Source organism: Sus scrofa, chromosome 17, assembly GCF_054392235.1.
Source record: "Sus scrofa isolate SSC_HxYL_T2T_F1_AM1 chromosome 17, Sscrofa_HxYL_maternal_Yorkshire_Landrace_v2.0, whole genome shotgun sequence".
Lineage (NCBI taxonomy): Eukaryota > Metazoa > Chordata > Mammalia > Artiodactyla > Suidae > Sus > Sus scrofa.
The window spans coordinates 25949216-25971445 of NC_139399.1; the positions used below are offsets into that span (position 1 = coordinate 25949216).

Genomic DNA, 22230 nt, shown 5'->3' on the forward strand with positions numbered 1-22230 from the left:
ACTGGGAGAATCTATTGGCATCTTGTGAGTAGAGGCCAAGGATAATGTTACACTACTACAGAGCACAGGACAGTGCCCTCCTCCTTCAACAAGAATTTTTCAGTCCAAAACATCATGAATACTATGGCAACCAAACCCTGTTCCAGGTGACAGCAAAGGCAAGAGAATATGAAGAGATGCCAACCATGCTGACAAAACAACCAACAGAAAGAAGAAAGAAGATGTGGAAGACATTTCACAGAAGAGAAAACACAAATGGAGAACAAAGCATGAAAAGATCTGAACCTCATTAGTAAACAGGGAACTCAAATCCCAGTAAGATACTATTTCACACCCAACTGAGTGGCAAAAATTAAGATCTCGAGAACACCAAGCACGGCGAGATTGGGCCTCCAAGGGAATTCTCATTTACTGCTGAGCTGGACAGGAGTGTAAATTGCAATTGTCTCTTTGGGAAAGGGCTTAGTGTCATGTTGTAAAGTTGAGCACATACATATTAATTGATTTTTTTGTTCACATACATATTTAAGCTGGCCACTCATCCCAGTTTGCCTGAGACTGTCCTGGTTTTAGTGCTTCAAGTCCTGCATCCTTAGGAAACTCCACAGTTTCAGGCAAACTGGGATGATCAGTCACCTGAATATCTTACATCCCACCAACTGATTCATATGTATGTAGCCTGAGACAACTCTTGCCCAAGCACCAGAAGTATAAGAAAACAAATCATAGTATTTTCATGACAGCAGAAAACAGAAATAAGAGTAATGGCAACCTACAGGAGAAGACACAAATGGTGATATAGTCACACAATGTAATCATTTTTAGCTGTGAAAATAAACTACAGCCGCATGTAACAACATGGATCAATCACAGAAACAACCATCCAACCTTGCAGACTATATGACCATGAGATCATTATTATAAAGCTCAAAAAGAAGCAAAAATAAAACATTTCATAGAGATAAACTTATGTTTGGTCCAGTTTCTTTTTCAGCAAGAAGATGGTGAATGGTTGACAAATTTAGGATAGTGGTTACCTCTGGAGGGGAGGTGGGGAAATGGAATGGGAAGCGGCCCTCCTCCCCAAACAAAAATTAATTAAGTCATCAATGATTACATCCTCAGAGAGGATTCACTGGACTTTGTATCTTTAGTGTCTGCTTTAATGGTGTTGTTTTCTTTTGGCTATGTTATTTTCTGTTTATTTTACTTCTTTTAAAAAAATATTCATCTTTATCTCTCTTTTCAGAAATAGGAAATGAAGAGTCAACAATAGTACTTGGGAGGGAAGAATGAATGTAACACATTTCCAAGTCAATGCAGGTGGGTATTTTGACCCCAGATTCTCCATTCATGGGTCGTGCCAACATTTATTTTCACAGTCAAGTTTCCATTCTGCCTCCAAGGAGCTGGAGATTTAATGTCAGCCTGTTAAGACTCCGGTAGAATTTGCTGCACCTGGTCACTTGGGAGAGCATCACACTTAAAACATGGGCCCAGGAGAACAATAAAAACTTAGGAAAACTGCAGAATAGGGCTGCCGTTTTATTTTATATTTTATTTTTTGTCTTTTTAGGGCCACTCTCATGGCATATAGAGGTTCCCAGGCTAGGGGTCGAATTGGAGCTGTAGCTGCCAGCCTACACCACAGCCACAGCAACACGGGATCTAAGCCGAGTCTGTGGTCTATACCACAGCTCACAGCAATACTGGATCCTTAACCCACTGAGCAAGTCCAGGGATCAAACCTGTGTCCTCATGGATGCTAGTCAGGTTCATTTCTGCTGAGCCATGATGGGAACTCCCTGGGGCTGCTGTTTAATTCACATAATTTAGTCTCAAAGTGAAGAAATCTGTGAACTGAAAATTACCATTTTTCACACACACACACGCACGCACACACACATACATCCTGATGGAAAACACACAAGCACAAATTTCTACAAATACACCCCTAATGTCAGTGGAGCCCACCTGCCTTACAGAAACCTGCCCCATACACTTGGCCTTAGCAAAGTCTAGAGCCTTGGAATTTCAGTTTGGAACCATATTCCAAAAATTCTTTGTTTCCATAACACCCACTCCCTACACTTAGAATGTTACGGAAGGTGCATCACAGAAAGATTCTACCATGAAATCCACATCATTGCATTACTTCCCTGAAGCCACAAATACATTCATGAGCAGAAAACTTCATTCAAGCCCACTATGAACTTCATCTTCTTCTCCAAGCACCCATCAAAGTATTTCCTTCCTTCTTCCTTTTCTCCATCTATTTGAAATAAATACAAACACTACAATACCTTTCATAAATGAAAAGTCTTCTAATTGTTTTCACTCTGTGCTATATCAACCTGTCCACTCACCCATCCATCCATCTATCCATCCATCCATGCACCTGTCTTTGATCATCCGTCCATTGGCTCTTCACTCTTTCATAAACATATATTATTCTGCCTGCAAGTTAACTTTCATTTTCCTGAATTCTGGTACATCCTATATGTTTAGATTCTTTAAACTTGCGCTTCCCCCCTCTCTCTCATGGTGCTTGCCTCTTCTCGTTCCCTCGCCCCCATATGCCTTCACTTCCAAATCACCTAACAGCATCACAGGACATCTTCTTTTGTGTCTTTGAACACATACTAACTTCTACGCCTTAAACTTGCTTCCTACTTCACTCTGTCAGAGGAACACCTACCCATCTTGCAGGTTTTAAACTAGATGTTTCTGTTCTTGGCAAACGTCAATCTAGAGCTCCCCTTCCTGTATGGGACTCTGAAGCTTTTCTCACCAAGAGGTGGAATCTATTTGCACATCCCTTAAATTTGGGCTGGGCTTGTGATCTGCTTTGGCCTGTATAATAAAGCAAAAGTGACTGTTCTGAGCCTAGACCTCAAGAAACTCTTCATAGTTTTTTTAAAAATTATAGTTGATTTACACTGTTTCTTCATGTTTTGTTGTAAAGGAAAGTGACTCAATCACACACATTTTCCTGTGTTGTAACATCAGGGCCCCATTGCCCATTCATTCCAAATATAACACTTTGCATCCAAAAAACCTCCCAAATGCCCATCCATCCCACTCCCTCCCCCTTCTCCCTGGGAACTCCAAGTCTGCTCTCCTTGGCCATGATCTGTTTCTGTTTTTTTTAGACAGGATCATCTGTTCCATATTTTAGATTTCACAAATGAGTGCTATCATATAGTATTTGTCTTTTTCTTTCTGGCTTACTTCAAATTTGAGACTCTCTAGTTCTAAACGTTTTATGCTTTGATTTACTCCCTTAAACCTTCCTCAACTGAAGTGATTGAGCCTGGGCTAGCATGATGGAGAACTGAGTTGTCCCAGCTACTCCCAATTAATTACCAGCTTTGTGTTTGAAGCCATCTCAGACTATCCATGCCCTAGTCAGCCTGCCAGCTGACTGCAGACAAATGGGTGAATTCAGGTGAGATCAGCCAAACCTAGCCCAGATCAGAGATCCTCACGTCAACCATTGATTAATGAGCAGAACACACACTTACTGTCTTAAGCTACTAAGTTACAGGGTTATTTGTTACACGGCAACAATGGATATTCTTTCTTGATCCTATTTAATAGCTGCAACATACTTTCATCATAGCCCTTATATCACTGTATATTTCCTTGTCTTTGTGTTCTACTATGCTTGAGCTCTTTGAAAATAGGGGGAATTTTTATTTTGTATCCCAGAATCTAAATAGCATCTGCCAACTTTTCAATAAATGGGTGTTAGAAAAACATCAATGATTAATTAGTTGATTAAGGATTACAATGATGGCCAAGTGATGGTTTTAGAGGTGGACAAACCAGAGTTTGAATCCCAACTCCATTTCCTGTGTGTGTGGCTCCAGAGCATACAACTTTATCTGCCCATGTATAAACTGAAGATTAGAATATTGCACATGCTAAAGGACTGTGGTAATAAGATATATATTCCCAACCTGGCACGGAATGAGCATTCAACAAATAAGAATCAGCGGATAATATGTACATAAAGCATTTAGTGTAGTAAGTGGCTTTCTGTTACTCAACAAGTAGGATTAATTAATAGGATGTACTAAACTATTAATATGATCATGATCACCATCACTGTTGTGGCTTCTTATAGGAGAAACTGTAGGTGCTCCATCCATCCCTTGGAATTCATCATTTCTCTGTGTGCTGACCTGATGGTGGCTTTTAACGACTGGGACTCTGCCTGAGGGCTTCCTCTGGTTGCTAGAGTGCCCTTGGTCCATATACATTATAGGCCACAAATGCCAGGGACCCCCACTCCCTCCCACCCTGAGGAGCAGCCCTCAACCAAGGTATATGAGAGAAGAGAGCTACATATCCCAATTTCCTTGCCCTTGGTCAGGAAAAATCCAAGGTATGTTCTATACTATATCTCAGAACTGCCTTAATGGGATTGTGTGTCTGTTGGTCACAGCAGTGATAAGATACTTAGTTTGTCTCTTCTCTTTTCCCATCTCACATTCCTACTCTCCTACAAAGATATACTAGCATCACTCCCAAATACACACCAGCATCCAAATTTAGAATCACCATCTGATTCTAGGGAAATCAATCTAAAATGATATTACTCTTTCTGTTTTATTTTATCAGTACTGCTTCAGAATCTAATTACTTCTTCCAGGAATTCCGACTACCGTTTGAAAGCCTAGCCCTTTAATGATCTTTCCAGCTAAACAAAGAGTTGTATCCAGCTCAGTGATGACAAAACCAGGCAAAGAATCTAGTATGCTATCTTGAATCTTCTTGGATGACCTCATCACGGCTCAGTTCTCTTAAGTATATCAGGATAGGGTTAACTTGTAGTTGATCTTGGGTAGCTCTGTGCTCATCTTGAAGGGTACCTGAAACCATGGTATTGATTCTTGGCCAACACAGAGTGAAATGTACTAGCTAGGATTTATAATGTGCTGTTAAAATCCCAAACCCACCCCAGGCCTCCTGTACTAGCCTGTGTGTGCTATTTATTGGAACTGTATGGATTGATGGTTTGTACCTGTTTATAAAGTCTGCGTTTAGCTGCCTGAGTTGTGGAATATAAAATACCCCTCAGTAAGTTTGAGCCTTGGCTCCTCGTATCTTTCTGGTCCATGATCATAAGACAAAGCACATCCTGTGTGATGGAGAAAGGGCTCTGGGAGCTATACTTGGAAGCCTCAGTCTCCTTGGATGTTTGCTGGGCTTGCTTTCTCCTGCTGGACCTGATCTTTTGCCATTATGTATACATCTTGCGTGTCCTCTCAAGTCTTTTAAACTACATGACATTATGTAACTGATGCAGTAACGCTCTGTTCTGACAACTCTTTTGATAGGGGTCTGGAGTGGATGAAGGAAGGGCCTACAGCACCTGGATTTAGAACCATTTCAGAAAGTTACCAGTCTTGGAAAGCAGGGATCTGTCCTTTGCTCAGCTCTTAAAACGTTGCTGGGCTGAGTCATCATGAAAACTCTTCTGCACACAGACTTGAGGTTGGTTCATGCTCCAACAGTGGCTGTGGGCTTCTTGAAATCTTGGGCCCACCTGTCAAGGCTACTGCACAATTCCTTATATCCTCTGATCACCCCCACCATGAGCTTTGCTAATGGTACACACTCTAATACATGAAGCACTGCCTGCAGAGAGCATTAGTTTCTCTGGCAAATACCGCTTAAATCCACATATTCTTTTCTTTTTAAAAACTGAAATATAGTTGATTTACACTGTTTCAGGTGTACAGCAAAATGATTTACACACACACACGTTTTTATAGTTCCCTGTGCTATACAAGTAGGTCCTTGTTGGTTATCCATTTTATATATGGTAGTGTGTATCTGTTAATCCCAAACTCCTAATTTATTCTTCCCTAACCTCTGCCTTTCCCCTTTGGTAATCATAAATTTGTTTTCTACATCGTTGAGTCTGTTTCAGTTTTGTAATAAGTCATTTGTGTCATTTTTTGAGATTGCGCATATAAGTGATTTCATATGATATCTGTTTTTCTATGACATATTTCACTTACTATGATGAGCTCTAGGTCCATCCACATTGTTTCAAATGGCATTATTTAATTCTTTTTTATGGCTGAGTAATATTCCATTGTTTATATATACCACATCGTCTTTACCCATTCATCTGTTGATGGTCACTTAGGTTGTTTCCATGCCTTACATATTGTAAATAGTGCTGCTATGAACTTATCGTAAGTAGTGCACATATCTCCTCAAATTATAGTTTTTGTCTTTTCCTGATATATGCCCAGGAGTGGGACTGCTGGATATGATAACTGCACTTTTAGTTTTTCAGGAACCTCCATACTGCTCTCCATAGTGGTTGTACTAACTTATATTCCCACCAACAGTGTAATAGGGTTCCCTTTTCTCTATACCCTCTCCAGCATTTATCATTTGTAGACTTTTTTGATGATAGCCATTCTGACTGGTGTGAAGTGGTACCTCGTAGTTTTGATCTGCATTTCTCTAATACTTAGTTATACTGAGCATCTTTTCATGTGCCTCTTGGCCATCTGCATGTCAGCCATCTGCATGTCTTTGGAAAAATGTCTATTTAGGTCTTCTGCCCATTTTTTGATTATTTTTTATATTGAGCTATATAAGCTGTTGGTATATTTTGGAAATTAATCTCTTACATATTCCTGTCCTTTTAAAAACACCAATTTTCAATATTATTTTCATTTTTCCTTTAATGTTCCATATAGGAATAATCCAGTATGAAAGTTTTAGTCTTGAAGTTATGCTTGACTAACCTAAGCCACCAGTCCTTTAAAAATGCATATGCCCTACTTATCCAGAAGGGCACCCTTCAGTTATTTAAATAAATTAAAAAAATAAATTTCAAATATCGATTATTTAAGTAACACTCTTCTCAGATGTCAGGAACTAGGCAGGAAGGAAGAATGTTGTTGAAAAAGCATCTGGAAAGCTCAAGTCTCCAAGTGTTGCAAGAACACCTACCTTGAAATGAGATTTCAGAGCAGAATTTTAAGTCTTTTCACAATGTGACATCAATATTCTCTAAGTTTCAGAAGCCACAAACATATATATGAGAAGCTGTTCTTTGAAACAGCAAAATAAATAACCATTTAACTACTGCACATTAAAACACAAATGAAAGCATACCCTATATATGAAATTTAAAATTATGTTTGGGGATTCATAAAGAGCACTGGCAGTCTTCTAGTTTAAACACATCTATTCCTGATGCCATGTCCCTAAGCCAACTCACCAGCAACTCTTGCTTAGATGACAGCACCCTGTTTTCCATTGTCACTGAGCCCCTAATCTTTAGCTAAATAAAGCAGAATGATCTTTCAAAAATATGAATTCACTTATATAAATTCCTCTGCTAATAACTCTCCAATGGCTTATGTCTTCACTGGAGTAAAATCAAGACACTCCTCCATGTCGAAAGGCTCTCCAAGTTCTCTACATCACGATTTTCCAAATACCCTCTCAAAGCAATAATGGCTTCCTGAGCCTCGAATATATCCATCTGGATCCTGGTTCATAGCACAGGCAAGGTTCTATCTGCAAACCTTTACCCAGCTGGCTCTTTCCTATCATTCAACTCAAAATTCTCTAAGTGGTCTGCTTTGACATCCAAAAGAAGTAGCCCTTCAATCATCCTTTATTTTATTAACCTGATTGCCACATTCATGAACATTTTGAATGACCCCAGTTTCTTTTGTGCTGATTTATAGTCATCCCCAGTACCCGGGGGCAACTGGTTTCAGGATGCCTGTGGCTACCAAAGTCCATGGATGCTCATGTCCTATATATAAAATAGCACAATAAAGTCGGCCCTCTGTATCTGCAGGTTCCCCACCCAGGGACTCAATGTAGATGTAGAATCCATGGATATGGTGGGCTGACTCTACATACTGATATCCTCCCACTACATGAATGCCAGCTCCTTCAAAGCTGCCTTTTTGTTCACCGTTGTATCCTTAAATGCCTGGAACAATGTGCAGGCATGTAGATGTTATCTCATGAATATATTAAAAGGTACTTTTTGGTTTCTTACCATTGCATAATTTAAAATAAAACTGTAAAGGAGAAAAAAAAACCATAACATAATTTATTCCCCTACCTTTTTTATGATGGCTGTGGATGAATCAGACTCCAGAGGAGGGTGGCTATTCCTGCTCTACAACTTTTCTTTGGAGTTCTTCAGGGTTCTTCATTTTTCCTCACTGTTCATTTTGGCAAGAAGGTGGAAGCATTTCGCCACAGTGTATTTCTGCAACAACATGGTACCAACATGAGTCAGAACGCCACCAACATTATGCTGTGTTTAAAAATAAAAATAAAACCTCATTCTCCATGCTGGACATCCTTTCTTTTCTGTTTCAGTCCTTTTCTCAGACATGTAGTTACTGATCTGCATGTTATGACCTGAGCACCCCCAGGCAAGACCAGGTTCCCCTTAGCACTGCCTGCATCTGTCACAGCACTTTCCCTAATCATTCTACTGGGAGTGCATCTCTCTTGTGGATGGTGAGCCCTCTAGGGACAGGAACTGTGGATTTGGCCTGTGAATCTTTGGGGCCTCGTCCACTGGCTAGTAGTTATACAGGTTTAATACAGTTGATTCTCATTATTTTTCATCATTATGTTCTATTAAGTTGCCACCAACACTGAATCAGTGTTGTTCTAAGAGGAAATACAGGATTAGGTTTCTGCTAGTTTGCATCGATCAACCAATACATGACTTTGCTATTTGGTTTTATATGTGTTTCCATTTAAAGACACCTCATTTAATATATATTATTGGTTCACTTACACTCAACCCACAGCCAAGAGTTCTACAACTCATACCTGAACAAGGCTTCTCTAAGACATACATTTTCTCCGTAAGGTATATCACAGCCTTCCTGCTCTTAGGAATACTAGGCAGCACTTCAGCACTATGCTGGGGTGGGGGTGGGGGGTGGGGGGCATTTCCAACAGTGAAATCAGCAAGAAAAAGAACAGAAATGCAAAAAAATAATAATAATTAGGTGAGTTTGCAAATACAAAACCCATGAATAATGAGGAACCACTGTATGCACGCTGGTGAATCTTACGTAGTCTATATGCAGATATTATGGCATAGCAGAGCACTGCCCTTTAAATGAGCAAAAAATAAATGCTGATAGGGTAGAAAGAGACCAATACAGATTTTCTTTTCTCTTTCTTTTTTCTTTTTTTTCTTTTCAGACTGCACCTGTGGCATATGGACGTTCCCAGGCTAGGAGATGAATTGGAGCTACAGCCACTGGCCTATACCACAGCCATAGCAACACAGGATCTAAGCCATGTCTGCGAACTACACCACAGCTCACGGCAATGCCGGATCCTTAACCCACTGAGCATGGCCAGGGATCGAACCCACATTCTCATGGATCCTAGCTGGGTTCGTTAACTGCTGAGCCACGAAGAGAACTCTCCAATACAGATTTTCTATGCTTTGTGAAATATCCAAAAACTGAGAGCAATATTCTCCTCTATCCTATTAAAAGGACAAGTTCCAGATCCCAGTTCTTTTCTTCTGCCTGATATTACTCACGACTCATCCAATTTCCAGACAAGCTCAAAGAAAATCTCCTTGAAAAGAACTATAGGTTGATGGAGTTCCTGTCGTGGCGTAGAGGAAACGAACCCTACTAGGAACCATGAGGTTGCAGGTTCGATCAGTGGCCTCACTCAGTGGGTTAAGGATCCGGCATTACCCTGAGCTGTGGCGCAGGTTGCAGACACTGCTTGGATCCTAGTATTGCTGTGGCTGTGGCATAGGCCGGTGGCTTTAGCTCTGATTAGACCCCAAAAGCCTGGGAACCTCCACATGCTGCAGGGTGGCCCTAAAAAGACAAAAAGACAAAAAAAATTAAAAAAAAAAAGAACTATAGGTTGATAGTCTACCTTATCCATTATGGGACAACCCAAACTGCCCCCAGAAGATGGCTCCACTTTCCTCCTTGGATTTTAAGAAGAAATACTGCTTTTATTTCATTACATGGGTCAGCTAACTTTAAGTATACAATGTACCCATGTAATAGACTTCTTTATTTTGTAAAAATATCAGTACTTTGTGCCATAAACAATAAAGCTATCACACTTTATGCATCTACTAACACATCTGAAGGACACTGAAGATTTCCTTAGGAATACAGATTTATGTTTTACAGCGGCTGCAAAATTTTTCCAATTAAGGTTCCCTCTCAAAATTTTAAACTGGTTAATTTAAACCTTGATTTATATGTGGCTCATGCAAAGTAATTTGGTGGTAAAATCACTTTCACAAAAGCATGCCCTATGTTTTTTAAGCTACCATTGCTGAGATCAGAAGGATTTGCAGAAAGTGATGTTTAGCAAAGGTAACAAGAAAGAGAAGGATGGTTCTGAAAGCTCAGTTCTTATGTGTTCAAAATCAGCTAAAATATAAGTAGATATATATTTCTTTTAAAATTTCTTGTGAGATTCTCTTCATATATGTCAGAGTATCAGAAGATAAATCACCTTGTCAGGAAATATAATTTTAGGACTCATCTAACCACATGGGTATACTGCATAACAATAAGGTAATTCAATATTTTTATAAAAGTAATCCTTTGATCTAGGAAAATAAAATGAATTAAAAGCATATTATTTTCCTTTTGTATTTATTCTGCAAAGAACATTTTTTAAAAAAATAGATGCCATTAACTTACTTTAATATGTTCCCAGATCATCACTAAAACTCAAATTTCTTTCTCTTTAAACATCTAAGAAATCTTTATTTATATATCTATGATAAAGCTACATGGCCACTCTTGACCTAGAAAAAAAAAGCAATCTTAATGTTTAGATAATGGCCATCCCATTCTGAACCTGTTGATAATGTACATCTTAATATGAGGTAGTAATGCCAACTAAATTTCATATTTGCATTTCCAACCTTCAAGTGGAAGGGATTGGCTTTGCAACTGACAGCGTGGCTCAACCTTGTACTAACTGTATGATTGATTTGGGCCTATGAGTTCTTCCCCAAATTTATTCATTCCCCTGAAAAGTGGAGATGGACATCATGTTCTCGACTAGGGTGGTCCTCGTGATAAAGTGAAAATGCTGGTGTAAAGTACCTGGCCAATAGTGAAGAGTAAAAAAATGTCAGTTCTTGCTTTTACTAAGAACAAACCCAGCCCAAGCAGCACTGTAGATAATTGAATTTAGCTCTTAAAGCCAAAATATAGTGACCTGTCACTTTTGGGTAATTTGAAAAAAAAAAGTTATAGTTCACTCATATTTTGATTTACCAACCAAACAAGCATCTCTATGGCCGTGATATGTGTGTGTGTTATAATATATTAAACACAAAATCTCTCTGAGTCTATTTTATGTAAAACAGGACAAGGATTTACCGTCAGTCGTATTAGGACAAATAGTTCTGTCCTTTCACACTATATTCTTTCATTCAAAGATGAAAGCACTTATGCAGATGCGTTTTAAGGCAGTTTAGGGCCAGGATGAAATGGGCCCCATCAGCCCTACAATCACAGAATGTCTGTTACATCATTTACCCTTTCATCTACTTCCTCTAGTAACAAGAAATGCAAATTTGTGAGTGGTAGGTTTAAGATATGATCTGTGCTATTATGTTAGGGGAAAAAAAAAGGACTTTTTTTTCCTCTATAATAACAGGCTATGTATGACCTTGGCCTCATTAATACTGAATTCTGGCCAAAGGAACTCCAATGGGTTATGAAATCATGAGAGCTGCAAAAATCTCATCAGGCTAAATCTTCCAGCAATTCTAAGGCATTGGGGTGGGAGGAGAAACAAATGGATTTCATGGAGAAAACTTAATGCAAAATTAATTTCTTAACCCTTTTTTTTAAAAAAAGCTAGAACCTTCCAACAAGAAATATGGATCATTCATGAAGACATTATCTCTACCAGTGTGCCATTTTTAAATAGCTTTTTGTGTATACTTTAAAAATTTATTTTACTTTTTTGTCTTTCATCCTTTTTTTAGGGCCATACCCGTAGCACATGGGGGTTCCCAGGCTAAGGGTCTAACTGGAGCTGTTGCTGCCGGCCTACGCCACAGCCACAGCAACGCCAGGTCGGAGCCATGTCTGCAATCTACACCGCGGCTCATGGCAATGCTGGATCCTTAACCCACTGAGTGAGGCCAGGGATCGAACCTGCAACCTCATGGTTCCTGGTTGGATTCATTTCCGCTGTGCCACGATGGGAAATCCATAAAAAAATTTATTTTATTGAAGTATAGTTCATTGACAATATTGTGTTAGTTTCAGGTATATAGCAAAATGATTCAGTTATGTATATGTGTTGAATATATATGTGTGTATAGAAAAGAATATGTAGCATATATATTTTTATATATAGAAAAGAATATATATATATATATTATTTCCAGATTCTTCTCCCTTATAGGTTATTATAAAAATACTGAGTATAGTTTCCTGTGCTACACAGTAGGTCCTTGTTGGTTATCTATTCTAGTGAGTATATGTATTAACCCCGACCCATGATTTATCCCCCCCCTCATTGTATATACTTTAGAATGGAGATAACTTTCAGCTAGATGCTGTGTTCCTCATTGAATAAGTAAAATTTAGGTGCACAAAGTGTTTCATTAGCAGGCTTGACTGTAAAAGCCAAGCAGAAAACAATCTGGCAGAGATGGTTTAATACAAGCCTCCTCTGAGGAGTTGAAAACATCATCATATTTGTTTCCTGCTCTTCATCTGGCCCTCTGGGTTCTCTGTCTCTCTCCATAATAAAATATTTATAGCCAAGCCCAGCATCCTTTCCTCTTCCTGCACTGATGGAATAAGGTATGTTCTGCTTCCTCGAGAGAAAACAACAACGTAACGGAAACACAAAAATTTGAATAAATAACTTTGGGGAGGAGTCGAAAAACCTCATCCACGCCAAGAAGAGATGTTCTTTCCTTCAAAGCAAGATAACAGTGACATATGGGACTGCATGTTTGCAGTAATTATTTACACCCTTGTTTGAATGCACTGAACTCTCTCCAGGGAAACTTCTTGGGAACCTAGAGAATTAATTATCTGCTGTCTTTGGATTTCTTCAAATATGAATTGAGCACTTTTTATTTTTCTTTTCAGATAATAATGAAACTCGATTTTTAAAAACAATCTTACCTACTGGAAAATATCCTGTTTGAATGTCTGGCCTCTATGAGACATTTCCTCTGAGCCAATGGGCAGATTGAGCTTTTCAAGACTACGAACTATTGGTAATATTCTCATGTTAATGCTCCTTTCATCTGGAAGAGCAGCCTGTAATGTATTGGCTTTTATTTTAGGAATAATCGTTCTTTGTCCTGAAAAACCAAGCACACAATTAAATTTGCTTATGTTGGTTTTCTGGTCCAATAGAAAAAGCACTTAAAGTTTTTATTTGTTATATACCCCAAGTTCTAGGTACACTGGTGGGTACTTGCTTTTTGAACTTGATTGACTGTCTCATTCTGTGTCTGGACCTCCTTGTCTTTTTTTAATTTTTAATTTTTTTAATTATAGTTCAATTACAGTGTTCTGTCAATTTCTGGTGTATAGCAAAGGGACCCAGGTATTCATATATATACATTCTTTTTCTCACATTATCCTCCAGTGTGTTCCATCACAAGTGATTGGCTACAGTTCCTTGTGCTATACAGCAGGATCTCTTTGCTTATCTCCTCCAAATGCAATAGTTTGGGCCTCCCTGTCTTGAAACCATCGTAATGACAACTTGCACTCACAGAAGAGCACGTACTCACAATTTTCAGAGGATTAAATGAGATGATGAGTATAGTTGAGTATACTATTGAGTATAGTTCTCTGTTCTATACTGTAGGTCCTTGTTGGTTATCTATTTTATATATGGTAGTGTATATATATATATTTGGTTTAGAAAAGTTATTTTATTTTTTATTTTGTTTTTTACATGGGTAACTGATTTTAATTGTTTAAATCTAAACATTGTTGATAATAGCAACCAACTTAATCTTCAGAAAATGAAAAACAGATGCAAAGTCTTAGATCATCATGAATCACACAGCAATGGAATTTAGTGAAAGCTAAATTCCTAGGATTCCTCTAACTATAATCAGGTTTGGGGCTTTGGTTTTTATAATCAAGGCCTCTGGCTCCCAGCTGCTTCTCTCTCCAGATATCCTAAGAGGGATGGGGTTAGTCTAGGAGATGCATGACCTCTTTAAAAACCATTTCTAAACTCTAGGGAGAAATGATAGGGGACCATCCTGATATCAGTGCTTCTGAATTCAGTGAAGAAGCGGAAGCAGAGAGAGGCACGAGAGAACTTAAGAGAGAAAAAGAAAAATCCAAGCTCAGTATATGAGCTCTTATAAAGCCAAATTTAAAGAAACTCGCTTAGGAATTAAAATAATTTTTCTATTTTAATTCCAAGGTGTTTGAGTTATACAGAAATTTAATCTAATGCAGAAAACATAGATATCAGCTCAAAACTTGCTGATAATGTGTTTACAAAATGAGGACTATCTCATTTCCATTTCAATGGATCTGTACCTGTTCAAGTTAAGCTTGTAGATCTGAGCTTTCTGAAGATGATGACAAGATGAAGGGGTGTTGGGGAGAAAAGTGGGAAGAGGTAAAGCCATAGAAAGAAGGGACCAACAGGCAGTTCATTCTTATCACCAGTCTCCTCTCTAAAGCAGGGGTTCTTGACTGGGGGCCTTAACTTCAAGTCTGTGGACTCATTCAGATAGAATTCATTGGTTCCATGAATTTGAATGGGAAAGAAATTATGTCTTTATTTTCATTAGCCTACAATAAATAAATATTGTAAAGACTGGAGACGACGAAAACATAACCTTGCAGACCACTTTACAATGGCTGCAGACACCTGAAAATACCATTTGCACTCATTACCACTTTGAATATATAGCAGTTATTAGATCTGCCATTGGGTCTTATACTTCAAAATCAAGAAATGCATATTTGCATAGCACAAATTTATTTTATGTCATGTTTTGATAGCTCAATGTCAACATAATTGGCTTCTTTTATAATCCTCGGTATTTTATTTTGTGCATTTTAAAGCCTTACTTTGCCACTGTGATTACCCAGCAATTTTACTTCTAGGTATATACCCAATAGAATTCATAGGTACTTGAACAAATGTTGGTACAAGATTGTTCATAGTAGCCTTATTCATGATAGCCAAAAATAAAAGGAACCAACTCAAATGTCCATCAACAGGAAGATGGGTAAATGTGTATGTCCGTACAATGGATTATTTATTCAGGTATAAAAGAGAATGAAGTACTAATACATGCTACAATGTGGGTGAACCTCAAAAACATGCTAAATGACAGAAGCCAGACACCAAAAATTGCATATTGTATGAGTCATGAAATATCTAGAATAGGAAAACCCATGGAAAGATAAAATGGACTGGTGATTTCCAAGGGCTTAGGGGACAAGAGAACAAACAGAACTGCTTAATGAGTACAAGATTTTATTTTGTAAGTTCCCATTGTGGCCCAATGGTAATGAATCTGACTAGTGTCCATGAGGATGGAGGTTCAAGCCCTGGCCTCGCTCAGTGAGCTAAGGATTCAGCCTTGCCATGAGCTGAGGTATAAATTACAGATGCAGCTCAGATCTGCATTTCTATGGCTATGGCACAGGCTGGCAGCTACAGTTCCAATTCGACCCCTAGCCTGGGAACTTCCATATGCCAAAGGTGTAGCCATAAAAAGACAAAAACAAAGATGTTATTTTGGATTGATGGAAATGTTTTGGAACTAGACAGAGATGGTGGTTATACAACTTTCCGAATGTACTAAATATCCATGAGTTGTTTGTTCACTTTGATTAATGTTATGCTTTGTGAATTTCATCTCAATAAATAAAGACAACATAATGTTAAAATATCTAAGAAGCCTCTTGTACTGAAATAATTTTCAGACCACATCTGAAGCATTCATTAGGAGGAAAAGAGTGAACAAAAGTAATGGATTGGTTCTTGCTTGATAATTCAATAAATAAAGGGGAGTGAATCATATGAACTGTGATTCACTGGGAAGTATTCCAACTCTTTGATTTGACACAAATAAAGATTATGAAAGTGCAACATTTATCATGGTCACAGCAAAGAAGACAATGGCCAGTCACTGATAATGTGGTTCGTCAATTTAAAGAGTATTAAGGTGCACCACTATTTACAATAGCCAAGACATGGAAGCAACCCAAGTGTCCACTGACAGGTACATGTATACAATGGAATACTACTCATCCACGAAAAGAACGAAATAATGCCATTCACAGTAACATGGATAAAACTAGAGATTATCATAGTGAGTTAAGTCAGAAAGAGAAAGACAAATACCATACGATGTCACTTATATGTGTAATCTAATTAAAAATATACATAAGAATGTATTTATAAAATAGAAACAAACTCGCAGATTTCAAAACCAATCTTATGGTCACCATAAGTGAAACCTTTGCAGGGAGGGAGGAATTAGGAGGGTGAGAATAACATATACACACCACTGTATAAGAGATGATTAATAAGAACATACTGTATAGCACAGGAAAATAGTTTGTAATAACCTATAAAGAGAATGGATATGTTTACATGTATAACTGATTCACTTTGCTGTATTCCTGAAACTAACACAATATTGTAAGTCAACTATACCTCAGTAAAATTTTTTAAAAAGGGTATTAAGATTAGTCATTGCACAAGGAAACTGTACTGAAATTTTAGGGCACATACATTTAAGTCATGAGGTAGAGGTGGTCCAAAATTTGGTAATTCAAAAAAAAAATTTACATGCCACGACTGATAATATGATGTGTTGCCCAAGTAAGCTTTTCTCAATGTCAGTAAAAAAACTAAGTTTCAAAAATTTTCAATTAGAGGAGTTCCTGTCGTGGCACAGTGGTTAACAAATCTGACTAGGAACCATGAGGTTGCGGGTTTGGTCCCTGGCCTTACTCAGTGGGTTAACGATCCAGCATTGCCATGAGCTGTGGTGTAGGTCGCAGATGTGGCTCGGATCCCGAGTTGCTGTGGCTCTGGCATAGGCCAACAGCTACAGCTCCGATTGGACCCCTAGCCGGGGAACCTCCATATGCTGAGAGAGCAGCCCAAGAAATGGCAAAAAGACAAAAAAAAAAAAAATCAATCAGCTATCTCAAAGGAAAAGCTATATGCTGTTTCTATTTTCTCTACAGAGGAAGTTTCAAAATAATTTTTATATTTACAGGTAAAAAGCCAAAATGTATATGGGTCGAGGAATTAGAAGGGTAGGGTAGCGATCAATTGGTAAAAATATACTTTTCTGATTTTGTTATATTTGGATTGTTAGCTTGTTAACTTTGTAACTTTTTATGAATTCTTATATCATCATAAATATTCACATTCCTACCTAATTTTGTAGCCACAGGCACACCTTCTAAAGTCATAGATCTTCAGGATTACTTATCTTGTTTGCTGAGACATTGGGTACATTTCCCAAAAAAGTCTGCTCAGTTTAAGAAGTCAACTAACATGATGGAGGATAATGTGAGAAAAAGAATGTATATAGATGTATGACTGGGTCACTTTTCTGTTTAACAGAAATTGACAGAGCACTGTAAATCAACTATAAAGAAAAAATAAAAATCTTACAAAAAAAAAAAAGAAGTCAACTAAAATGTATACATTAGCTATGACTACAGTTCAGTCAATGTAGAAATATCAGCATGAAGAAGCAGCAACCCTGTCTCTCTGTGATGACTATACAGCAATTTCACTTCTGGAATTCATCTTCAACTGGGTTGTTTATTTCAATGAATTGCAATCCTGATAAGGAAAAGTGGTCTGAAGTGAAACCAGTGTTAACCAAATGTATGACAAAATGGAGCACAGGAATTATTTTAAGCAAAGAAATATAAACAGAACTTTGATGATATGGCTGAAAGACAACATATGGATTTTTATCAAGTACTTCAAAGTGTATGGGCCCAAAGAAGAACACTCAGCTGTATGTGCTGGAAACTAAAGAGATGTGCCCCAGAGTTCCCATTGTGGCTCAGCGGTAACAAATCTGACAAGTAATCATGAGGACCCAGGTTCGATCCCTTGCCCCGCTCAATGGGCTAAGGATCCAATGTTGCTGTGACCTGCGGTGTATGTCACAGATGCAGCTTGGATCTTGTGTTGCTGTGGCTGTGGTATAGGCCGGCAGCTACAGCTCTGATTTAACTCCAAGCCTGGAAAGTCCACATGCAGCCCTAACTCAATAAAATAGCAATATTATGAGTTTTGAATGACTTATCCAAAGATGTAACCATTTAGATGCTTCTTGAATTTTTAAAATAATTTTTAATTAATGTTTTTCTTTTCAGGCCACACCTGTAGCATATGGAAATTCCCAGGCTAGGGGTCAAATCAGAGCTGCAGCTGCCAGCCTACACCACAGCCACAGCAATACCAGATCTGAGCTGCATCTGCAACTTACACTGCAGCTCAAGGCAATTCCAGATCCTGGTTCCACTAAGTGAGGCCAGGGATTAGAACCTGCATCCTCAGGGATACTAGCTGGATTCGTTTCTGCTGTGCCACAATGGGAACTCCGCTTATCCATTCTAACTGCAACAGTTTACATCTGCGAACCCCGAATTCCCAGGCCAACCCACTCCCTCCCCTTAGCAACCACAAGTCTGTTCTCCACGTCTGTGAGGTTTTTGTGTGTGTGTGTGTCTTTTCGCCATTTTCTTGGGCTGCTCCTGAGGCATATGGAGGTTCCCAGGGTAGGGGTCTAATCAGAGCTGAAGCCGCCAGCCGACACCAGAGCCACAGCAACGTGGGATCCAAGCCACGTCTGCAACCTACACCACAGCTCACGGCAACGCCAGATCCTTAACCCACTGAGCAAGGCCAGGGATCGAACCCACGACCTTATGGTTCCTAGTTGGATTCATAACACTGTGCCACAACAGGAACTCCTCCATCTCTGTTTTTTTCCTCATGTAGATAGGTTCATTTGTGCCACATTTTGTATTCAACACACAAGCGATATCATGATATTTGTCTTTCTCTTTCTGACCTAATTCACTTAGTATAATCTCTAGGTCCATCTATGTTTCTACAAATGGCATTATTTCATTGTTTTCATGACTTAGTAGTATTCCATTGTGTACATGAGCCATATCTTAATCCATTTATCTGTCAATGGACACTTAGGTTATTTCCATGTCTTGGCTATAGGGACTATGTGTGAATAGTGGTGCTGTAAACATACAGGTGCATGTATCTTTTTGAATTTTTAAAAATCTACTATAGGTACTAAAGATGTATGGCCTTTATTTTATTTCTAGCAATTCTACCAACCCTAGAATTTGAATCCAGTGACTACCAAACACACCTACACTTCATTTAGCCTACTGTGGCTGAGTTATACTTCAACTTTTTTCTAATTAAGAAAATACAATGCTTTCTAAAAGGCAAGAAATACAATTTATTTTAAAAATTTAAGCAATGGCAAAGCTGTGTCAAATCAAGTACTGTCAGCAGTACACTCTGTGGTAGAGGCAGTAAACTGATAATACGAGGGCAAAACCTCACTGTTTTACCAAACTGACGTTTAAAATGTTTGAAATAGAAGGTACATAATGTTGATATGTCATATTATTGGTGATGCTAACCTTGATCATTTGGTTAAGATGTACCTGCCACATGGTGAAATGTTAACTACTTTCCCCCTTTATAATTAATAAATATCTTGAGGCTGATACTTTGAGATTATGCAAATATCCTGTTCTCTACCAACGTTAGCCCCTTTGTTTTAGTGTCCATCAGTGGATTGTGTCTGCAACATTATCACTGTGGTATTTGCCTAATGGTAATTTTCTACTTCTCTCATTCTTCCACTAGAAGATTTATTAATTGGAATCCTTCCATAAAAGAGACTGTCCCTTCACCCCCATTTATTTATGTACTCAATTGTTTGTATCAGCGCACACTCAGGGATACTTATTTTATTCCATGAGTTATAATGCAAAATTCTCATTACATATCTGGTTGCTGACATTGTCCTATTTTTTGGCTGTTTGGAACTCCTTCAGGTTGGTTCGTGTGTCCTTTCTGCAACACATGGACGTTCCTGGGCTAGGGACTGAATCCAAGCTGGAGTTGCAACCTATACCACAGCTGCAGCAATGCCAGATCCTTAATTCACTGTGCCAGGCCAGAGATCGAACCAACACCTCCACAGAGACAAGCCAGATCATTAACCTGCTGTGCCACAGTGGAAACTCCCCTTGTGTCCTTTGGACATGCTCTTATTCTTTTTTTTTTGAATGCTATCTTACTTTTGGGCAACACAAATATCCCAGGAATTTCTCAGATTTTCCCTGCCCCAGCCATGGCGACACTTATATCTCCAAAGAGCCCTGGATCTTTTTATTGGAGAAAGGTGTTTACAAATCAAGATCTGGGTGCTAGGTTTGCTCTTTTTTTTTTTTTTTTTTCTTTTTTCTTTTTAGGGCTGCACCTGCAGCAATGTGGAAGTTTCCAAGCTAGGGATCAAATAGGAGCTACAGCTGCCAGCCTCCGCCACAGCCAAAGCAACATGGGATCTGAGTCATGTCTGTGACCTTACACCACAGCTCACGGCAATGCCAAACCCCTGACCTACTGAGTGAGGCCAGGGATCGAACCTATATACTCATGGATACTAGTCAGATTCGTTTCTGCTGTGCGACAACAACAGAAACTCCTCGTTTGCTCTTTGCTCCTGGGGTGTCATTGACTTTAGGCCTTCTCACTGGACAGAGTTAGGAATCACAGGTATATATTCCAAGCCATGCATACACACACACCTGAATTCACGCATCACCTCAATTTATCTATGAGAAGCCATCAGACAAATCCAAACTGTGAGACATTCTAAGAAATAACTGATCAGCATACTCCAAAAGTGTCAAGTTCATGCAAGATAAGGGAAGAGTGAGTAACTGTTACATTGGAGGAGATTAAGGAGACATGACAACTGAATGTAAATTGGGAGCTTGGATTTAACAGAAAAAGGGCATTAGTGAGAGAGTGATGAAATCAAGTAAGGGGTATACCTTAGTTTACAGCAAGAACTGGAACACTTCACAGCCTATGGACCAAATGTGGTCTGCCACCTGTTTTTGAAATGAAGTTTTACTGGAATCCAGTTCTTCTCATTTGTTTACATATTGTCTTTGACTTGTTGTGCCACAATGGCAGAGAGATAGTAGTGGCAGAAACCTAAAATAATTACAATCTAACCTTTTACAGAAAAAGCTTGCCAGGTGTTACCGCTATGGCTCAGCGGAAACGAACCTGACTAGTACCCATGAGGATGTGGGTTTGATCCCTGACCCTGCTCAGTGGCTTAAGGAATCCACCAGTGTTGCTGTTGAGCTCTGGTATAGGTCACAAATGCAGCTTGGATCTGGCATTGCTGCGGCTGTAGGCCAGCAGGTGTAGCTCAGATTTGACCTGGGAATTTCCATATGCTGCAGGTGAAGCCCTGAAAAAAAAAAAAAAAAGAAAAAAAAAAATTTGCCAATTCCTGGTTTATAGTCTTGAACCATTTTTAAATTCCTACTTTTGGTAACTGTACTTCGGTTATGTAAAACGTTAACATTAGGGATGAGCAGTGCATAGAAACTCTACTATTTCTTCAACTTATCTGTAGTATAAAATTATTTAAAAATAAAAAAATTAATTTGTGCCAACATATAAGATACAGGACATTTTACATAAAATGTTTGCATTTGTGTGTGTATTTTTTTTTAAGACTTGGGATGTTTGATAACACTGCCCAATGATCGAAACAAAATGTAAGTTGAGACTTATGGATAATGTGTCTGATACTGCTAGTGACTGACCTGATATTGGCTTTGATAGCATCAGAACCTTGAGTTTGTTTGGAATGAAGTAGCACTTAAAAGACCACATTTCCGGGGAGTTTCCGTTGTGGTGCAGTGGAAACAAATCCGACTAGGAACCATGAGGTTTCAGGTTCAATCCCTGGCCTCACTCAATGGGTCAGGAATTCGGCATTGCCTTGAGCTGTGGTGTAAGGTCACAGACATGGCTCAGATCCCGTATTGCTGTGGCTGTGGTGTAGGCTGGCAGCTGTAGCTCTGATTAGACCCTTAGCCCGGGAACCTCCATATCATATGCTGTTAGTGCCCC

General features: G+C 38.8%; 1 protein-coding gene across 6 annotated transcripts in view; it reads right to left on the reverse strand.

Annotated features, from left to right (window-relative positions):
• PAK5 (p21 (RAC1) activated kinase 5) overlaps nt 1-22230 on the reverse strand; it is a 332259-nt gene that overhangs the window by 179927 nt on the left and 130102 nt on the right. For 5 of the 6 annotated variants that reach the window (XR_014831914.1, XM_085003097.1, XM_021077404.2 and 2 more), the window contains one exon: nt 8120-8269. The gene's annotated coding sequence lies outside the window, so the exon portion shown is untranslated. Of the gene's footprint in view, nt 1-8119; nt 8270-13181; nt 13364-22230 lie in introns of all 6 variants that reach the window. The other variant, XM_021077406.2, reaches the window with a different exon arrangement.